Genomic DNA, 6,221 nt, shown 5'->3' with positions numbered 1-6,221 from the left:
TTTCTACCTTTTCATAGTTGTAAGATGCCCCTGACTGTAGTATATATCCTGATCTCAGAAATGTTCAAGTGCAAAAAAGTGTGTATCTTAAAACTGATGAGATAGAGTTCCTTTTTAGCTGTTTGTATTTTGGGTAATATAGTCTCAGTAAGAAAAGGCCAGCCTATGTTCCCTATGCTGAGAGGAACCAGGGGAAAGAGGCATGTCTGTACATAGTCCAGGGTTTTAGAGGGAGGCCAAGCATGTTGATTTTTGTAATAGGGATAGAAACGAGAGGCTCCTGGGGGGAATGGGTCCTTTGCTAAAGTCTTTCCTCTGCCTTCCTCTTTTTCTACCTTCCCTAACCTCTGGGCACCCACTGTGTTCCCCTTGCACGGCCACTTGTCACTTCCTGCATACCTCTCGTTTCCTCAATGTAAGGATGCAGACAGAAAAAAGAACCCCCTACTAAGTGTTTCAGATGGAGGGGGATTGGATATAGATAGCTGCTAATATAAATAACTGAAGGATGAAAGAGAAGATAGGAGATTCTGAGATAGCCAAGATATTAGTAACCACAGGAAGTAGCTACCACTCCTAAGGTTGGGGTGGGTGGGGTGGCAGAAAGGAATAAGTGAGGTTCATGAGGCCTAGGGGCTTAGGGGCAGGGCCCCTGCGCAGCTGGTGGTCGGATGGGTGAAGGGGCCCCGTGTGCCTAATGCTCAGACTACAGGATGAGGAGGGGAGAGACACAGCTGGCGGATGCTGTACCTCTGAGGGGGTCCCACAGGCTGGATTGCCAAAAGAAGCTGGAGGCTGAACCTAGAGCTTTTGGAAGGTGCTGGAGTAATGCTAACAGGAACTGGGAGCCCTTCTCCCATCTTCCGATCTCTCTCTAGTGTCTTCCATCAGATGATAGCAAGTGTATCTGAGAAACGTGGTTTTCAGAGTCCCAGCCTCAGCACCTAGAGCAGAGTGTAGAAATGGAGGTGTAAATATGCAACACTCAACCCCTGCTGGAGACCGTTCTTCCATATGTCTGGGGCAGTGTCTAGTCTAGCATAGCCCCTGGAACACGGTATGGGCTAAAAATTATGTGAATTTGAGCTGTTGAAAGTGCTGTTTGCTTAATTCAGGAATGAAAAAGGGATCTTACAGACATTCTTACATTTAAGACATGTAAGAAGATCTTACAGAATTCACAGACATTTAAAAAAAACAACAAGGGAATATTATGAACAGTTCTATGCTGGTAAATTCAACAACTTGGATGAAATTAACCAATTCCTTGACATACATAAATTATCAAAACATACTTTAGAAGAAATAGATCATCTGAATAGTACTCTTTCAAACTAATTAGATTAAAAACTTAAAACCTTCCAACAAAGAACACTCCAGGCACAGATGGTTTGATGAATGCCACCAAATATTTAACAAAGATCTGATACCAATTCATAATCTCTTTCAGGAAATAGAAGAGGTAGACAGATTCCATAACTCCTTTTATGAGGTCAGCATTACTCTAGTGCCCAAACCAGAAAAAGACACTACAAGAAACAAAAAATACAGATCAATATCCTTCATGGACAAACAATTCTCAATAATGTATCAACATTGTTGACCGAACAATGAACTCAGTGATATATAAAAGGGATATTACATCACCATCAAGTGTGGTTTATTTTAGGAATGCAAAGCTGGTTCAACTTTGAAAAATCAATCAATATAATTCACTAAAGTAACAGACTGAAGCCACCTTTGGACTCTAAAGAAGGCTGAACAAGGAATGTCGAAGAATTGATGCTTTTGAACTGTGGTTCTGGAGAACTCTTGAGAGTCCCTTGGACAGCATGAAGATCAATCCAGTCAACTCTAAAGGAGATCAACCCTGAATAGTCATTGGAAGGACTGCTGCTGAAGCTGAAACTCTACTTTGGCCACGCTATGCAAAGAGCCGGCTCATTGGAAAAGACCCTGATGCTGCGAAAGATTGAGGGCAAGAGGAGAAAGGGGTGACAGAGGATGAGATGATTGAATAGCATTATCAACTCAATGGACATGAATCTGAGCAAACTCTGGGAGATAGTGAAGGACAGGGAAGCCTGGCATGTTGCAGTCCATGAGGTTGCAAAGAGCCAGATGTGACTTAGTGACTGACCAACAACAGACTGAGGAAGGAAAAATCATATGATTATTTCAATAAATGCCAAAAAGCTTATGACAAAACTCAACACTAATTCGTGATAACTTTCAGCAAACCAAGAATAGAAGAAGAATTCCTTAACCTGGTAAAGAGCATCTACAAAAAATCTGTAATAAGCATCATACTTAATAGTGAAAGACTGAGACTAGAAGGCCCAAGCATGTCTTCTCTAATGACTCCTGCTCAACCTTGTGTAAACCAAGAAATAAAAACTGTCTCTATTAGCAAACAACATGGTTACTTATATTGAAAAAAATTTTAATGGACAAAGAAACCCCTCCCATAACTAATAAGTGAGTTTAGAAATGTCTAAGTATAAAAAGCCAATACACTGGAATCAATTGTATTTACATATAGTAACAATGAATAATTGGAATTTTAAATTAAAAAATCCCAGATCAGTTTTTTGTTGTTGTTCAGTCGCTCAGTCATGTCTGACTCTTTGTAATTCCATGGACTGCAGCATGCCAGGCTTCCGGTCCTTTACCATCTCCATCACCATAATCATTTACAATAACATAAAAAGCCTCAACAAATACTTACATATAAACTGAAAAATTAAAAAAAAATGTTCCAGATCTGTATGAGAGTGTTTCAAATAAGACTTAGAATAGTTGAGAGATATACTGTGTTCGTAGTTCTAAAGTTTCATTATTGTTGAGAGGTAAATTCTCTCTGAAATAATCTATGTATTCAACACAATCTTAATCTAAATACCAGTGGGCATTTTGGTAGATCTCTACAAGCAGATTCTAAAATTTATATGGAAAGACAAAGGAACTAGAATAGCCATTTTTCTTTGTCTTTGACAAAGAAGGACCAATTGTGAGGACTATTGGACTCAGACATGGTCCGAGTTTAAGACCTAAGATAATGTGGTGTTGGTGAAATAATAACCACAGAGATCAATGAAACAGAATGGAGAGTTCAGAAACATAAATACAGTCAACTGATTTTTGATAAAAGTGCAAAGGCAGCTTAATGTAGGGAGGACAGTCTTTTGAACAAATGCTGTTAAAACAATTGTATGTCCACATACATACAACCTTGACTTATAGCTCACACCTTATACAAAAATTAACTAAAAACAAATCATCGATCTAAACGTAAAATGTAAAATTTCTATGAGGAAACACAGAAAAAAATCTCTGTAGCCTTGGGTTAGGCAAAGAGTATCTATGTATAACACCAAAAGGATGATATGTTTAGAAATATATAAGTTGAGTTTGTTAAAATTAAAAACATTTGCTCTCCAAAGACACTGTCAAGAGGATGAAAAGATAAGCTACAGACTGGGAGAACATATTTGAAAGTCATATCTCAACAGAAGATCTGTAATCAGAATGCACAGAGAGCTCTCAAAGCCTAACAATAAAAAATTACTATTACTACTAAAATAAATCAACCCCAAATGAGAAGATTTGAAGAGACATTTCACCAGTGAAGATATGTGAAAATGAAAGTTTCTCAGTCATGTCTGACTCTTTGCAACCCATGGACTATACAGTCCATGGAATTCTCCAGGCCAGAAATACTGGAGTGGGTAGCCATTCCCTTCTCCAGGGGATCTTCCCAATCCAGGGATTGAACCCAGGTCACCCACATTGCAGGCAGATTCTTTACCAGCTGAGCCACAAGGGAAGCCCAAGAATACTGGAGTGGGTCACCTATCCCTTCTCCAGCAGATCTTCCTGACCCAGGAATCAAACCGAGGTCTTCTGCTTTGCAGGTGGATTCTTTACCAACTGAGCTATCAGGGAAGCCCCAGTGAAGATATACAGATGGCCATAAACACACGAAATCATGCTCAACATCACAAGTCATTATGGAAATGCAGGAGCTTCTCACTGAGGAGGCTTCTTTTGTTGCTGAGCACAGGCTCTAGGTGAGCGGGATTCGGTGGTTGTGGGATCTGGGCACAGCAGTTTCAGTTCATGGGCTCTAGAACACAGGCTCAGTAGTTGTGGCACATGGGCTTAGTTGCCCTACAGAATGTGGGATCTTCCCGGACCAAGGTTTGAACCATGTCCCCTATATTGGCAGGCAGATTTTTAACCGCTGGACCACCTGGGAAGCCCTCCAGGTTTGGGTTCCAATCTATCATTCACTCCGACTAACTTTCTGAAGAGCTGAATGCCTAAGCTAAAGTGTTCAGACTTTGGACTTTGTTTTCTTCCCTCATCAGAGTTACCAGCTTTCCTGTTCATAGCTGAGCTCAAGGGTCAGGTAAAAGCCAGGATTCTTCAGGTCCCCAAAGACTTCAAAATCAGATGCTTGCAAGTCCCAGAGTCTCTCCCCATAACCATGGGCCAAGATGCTGGCATGAGTCCTCTGTCAAGGACTATTGTGACATGATGTGACTTACTGTTCATGGGAGGCAGGCCAGTGAGCCTCCTAACCCAGACTCAAAGGCCAAAGGGGAAGGTAGAACTTGCCTCAAGGGTTAAGTAGAGGGTTTGCTGATGGGGGCGTGGGGTGGGGAGGGGCAAGGCCCAGAGTGGTTGGAGGCAGGCAGGACAGCGGGGGAGAGCTGGAAAAGAAGTGTCCAAGGAGGCAGATGGGGCAGCAGCAACCAGCAGCCTGAAGGGAGCCCCTCCTCTTGCCTTTGTGTCAGGCCTCAGTACCCCAGGACCAGAAAGACATAAATCAGGGTCAAGTGTGGGCAGGCAGCACAGGACGGGCTGAGGTCCATCCTCACCCAGGCCAGGAGTAGGGGATGGTTTTTACAAAAGCACTTGAGGAGGAGTGGAGGATTGTATACACACACAGAGACACGTTACATATACTATGTAACATGTATACATATATGTATGACTTATAGATGTACATACACATAGGAGCTGCTCAGTTAAATGGTGCTTCATGTCTGTGTTTGTGTTATTGGATAGTAGGCTGATGCTGCCTTCTCCCGTCTCTCTGGGTTGGCCATTTGTGGCTTATAATTAGAGTGACTGTTATCATTTATTATCCAAACTGGGATACTTTTGTTTGGGACAATTGCTAAACTGTTGGGACCATCAGTATTAAAGTCATAAACTGGGCTGTCCTAGGCAAAGCAGGTGTGTTGCCACTTGTTTAGACACATCCTGTACCAAGAATTTCTTGGCAGAGTATCTCGAGGGCTTTTGGCTTTATATACAGATACTGGGGGTATGGGAGTGGAGGATGGGGGAAGGCCTTGGTGTTCCCAGTTATCAAAGGCAGACTTTTGCCCCTTTTGTTCTGAGTTCCTTTGCCCTGGTTTCCCCTGAGGGATTTGGGGTGTATGTGCATAGGTCTCTGAAGCTGCAAGTCAGTACCAGTATCCTCATAACTGAGCAAAGAGTGAAAGTGTGTGAATCAGGGGCCATTGTGCTTTATATGCCCCATAAGCTTGTGCAATATATAACCTACACAACTCTTACGTGGTCACCATGTGTGAATGCCTGGGAGAAAGTAGGTAAGGGTTGGTGTATGAAACCAGGATTGTTTCCGGGGAGCTTTAGGGCCTTTTGCAATCTGAGACTCTTAATCAGGTTTAATCTGGTCAAAGTGAATCCCTAGCTGATTCCTAGCTCAGTGGAACCAGGGTGTAAACCTCAGGAGTGGGGGTGAGTGAAAATACAGCGGCCAGGAGGAAAGGTAAGAGGAACGAGCAGGAATATCCAGTGGAAGGACTCAGGGTTACAGACTGTTAGGAATTTCTCATTCCTTAGCACCTGCTCATTCCCTGCCTACCCTAGCTGAGTAAGATGCCAATTCAGGGAATACAGGACAGAGTCGGTTGCAAGTCCTGGATGGCCAGGAAGCTAGGGAAGCCAAATCAGGTCTCTGCCTCCAGGCTTCCGGAGAAGCTGGAGCATGGGTGCTGGTCTGTGGGCCCAGCACTCACCACTCTGGGGCAGGGAGGAGGGACAGAAAGCCTGGTTTCTTCTGTGATTCTATCAGGGTAAGTGAGCCCACGTCTTACTGCTGGTTCTGAATAAAGAGGAGGGACTTGTCTTTCCTTTCCATGTGCTCTTTCCATTTCCTCTTCTCTGGAAAGCATAGTTATCTT

Source organism: Bos indicus, chromosome 24 (genome assembly GCF_029378745.1).
Source record: "Bos indicus isolate NIAB-ARS_2022 breed Sahiwal x Tharparkar chromosome 24, NIAB-ARS_B.indTharparkar_mat_pri_1.0, whole genome shotgun sequence".
Taxonomy (NCBI): domain Eukaryota; kingdom Metazoa; phylum Chordata; class Mammalia; order Artiodactyla; family Bovidae; genus Bos; species Bos indicus.
This window is presented reverse-complemented; position numbering follows the sequence as displayed.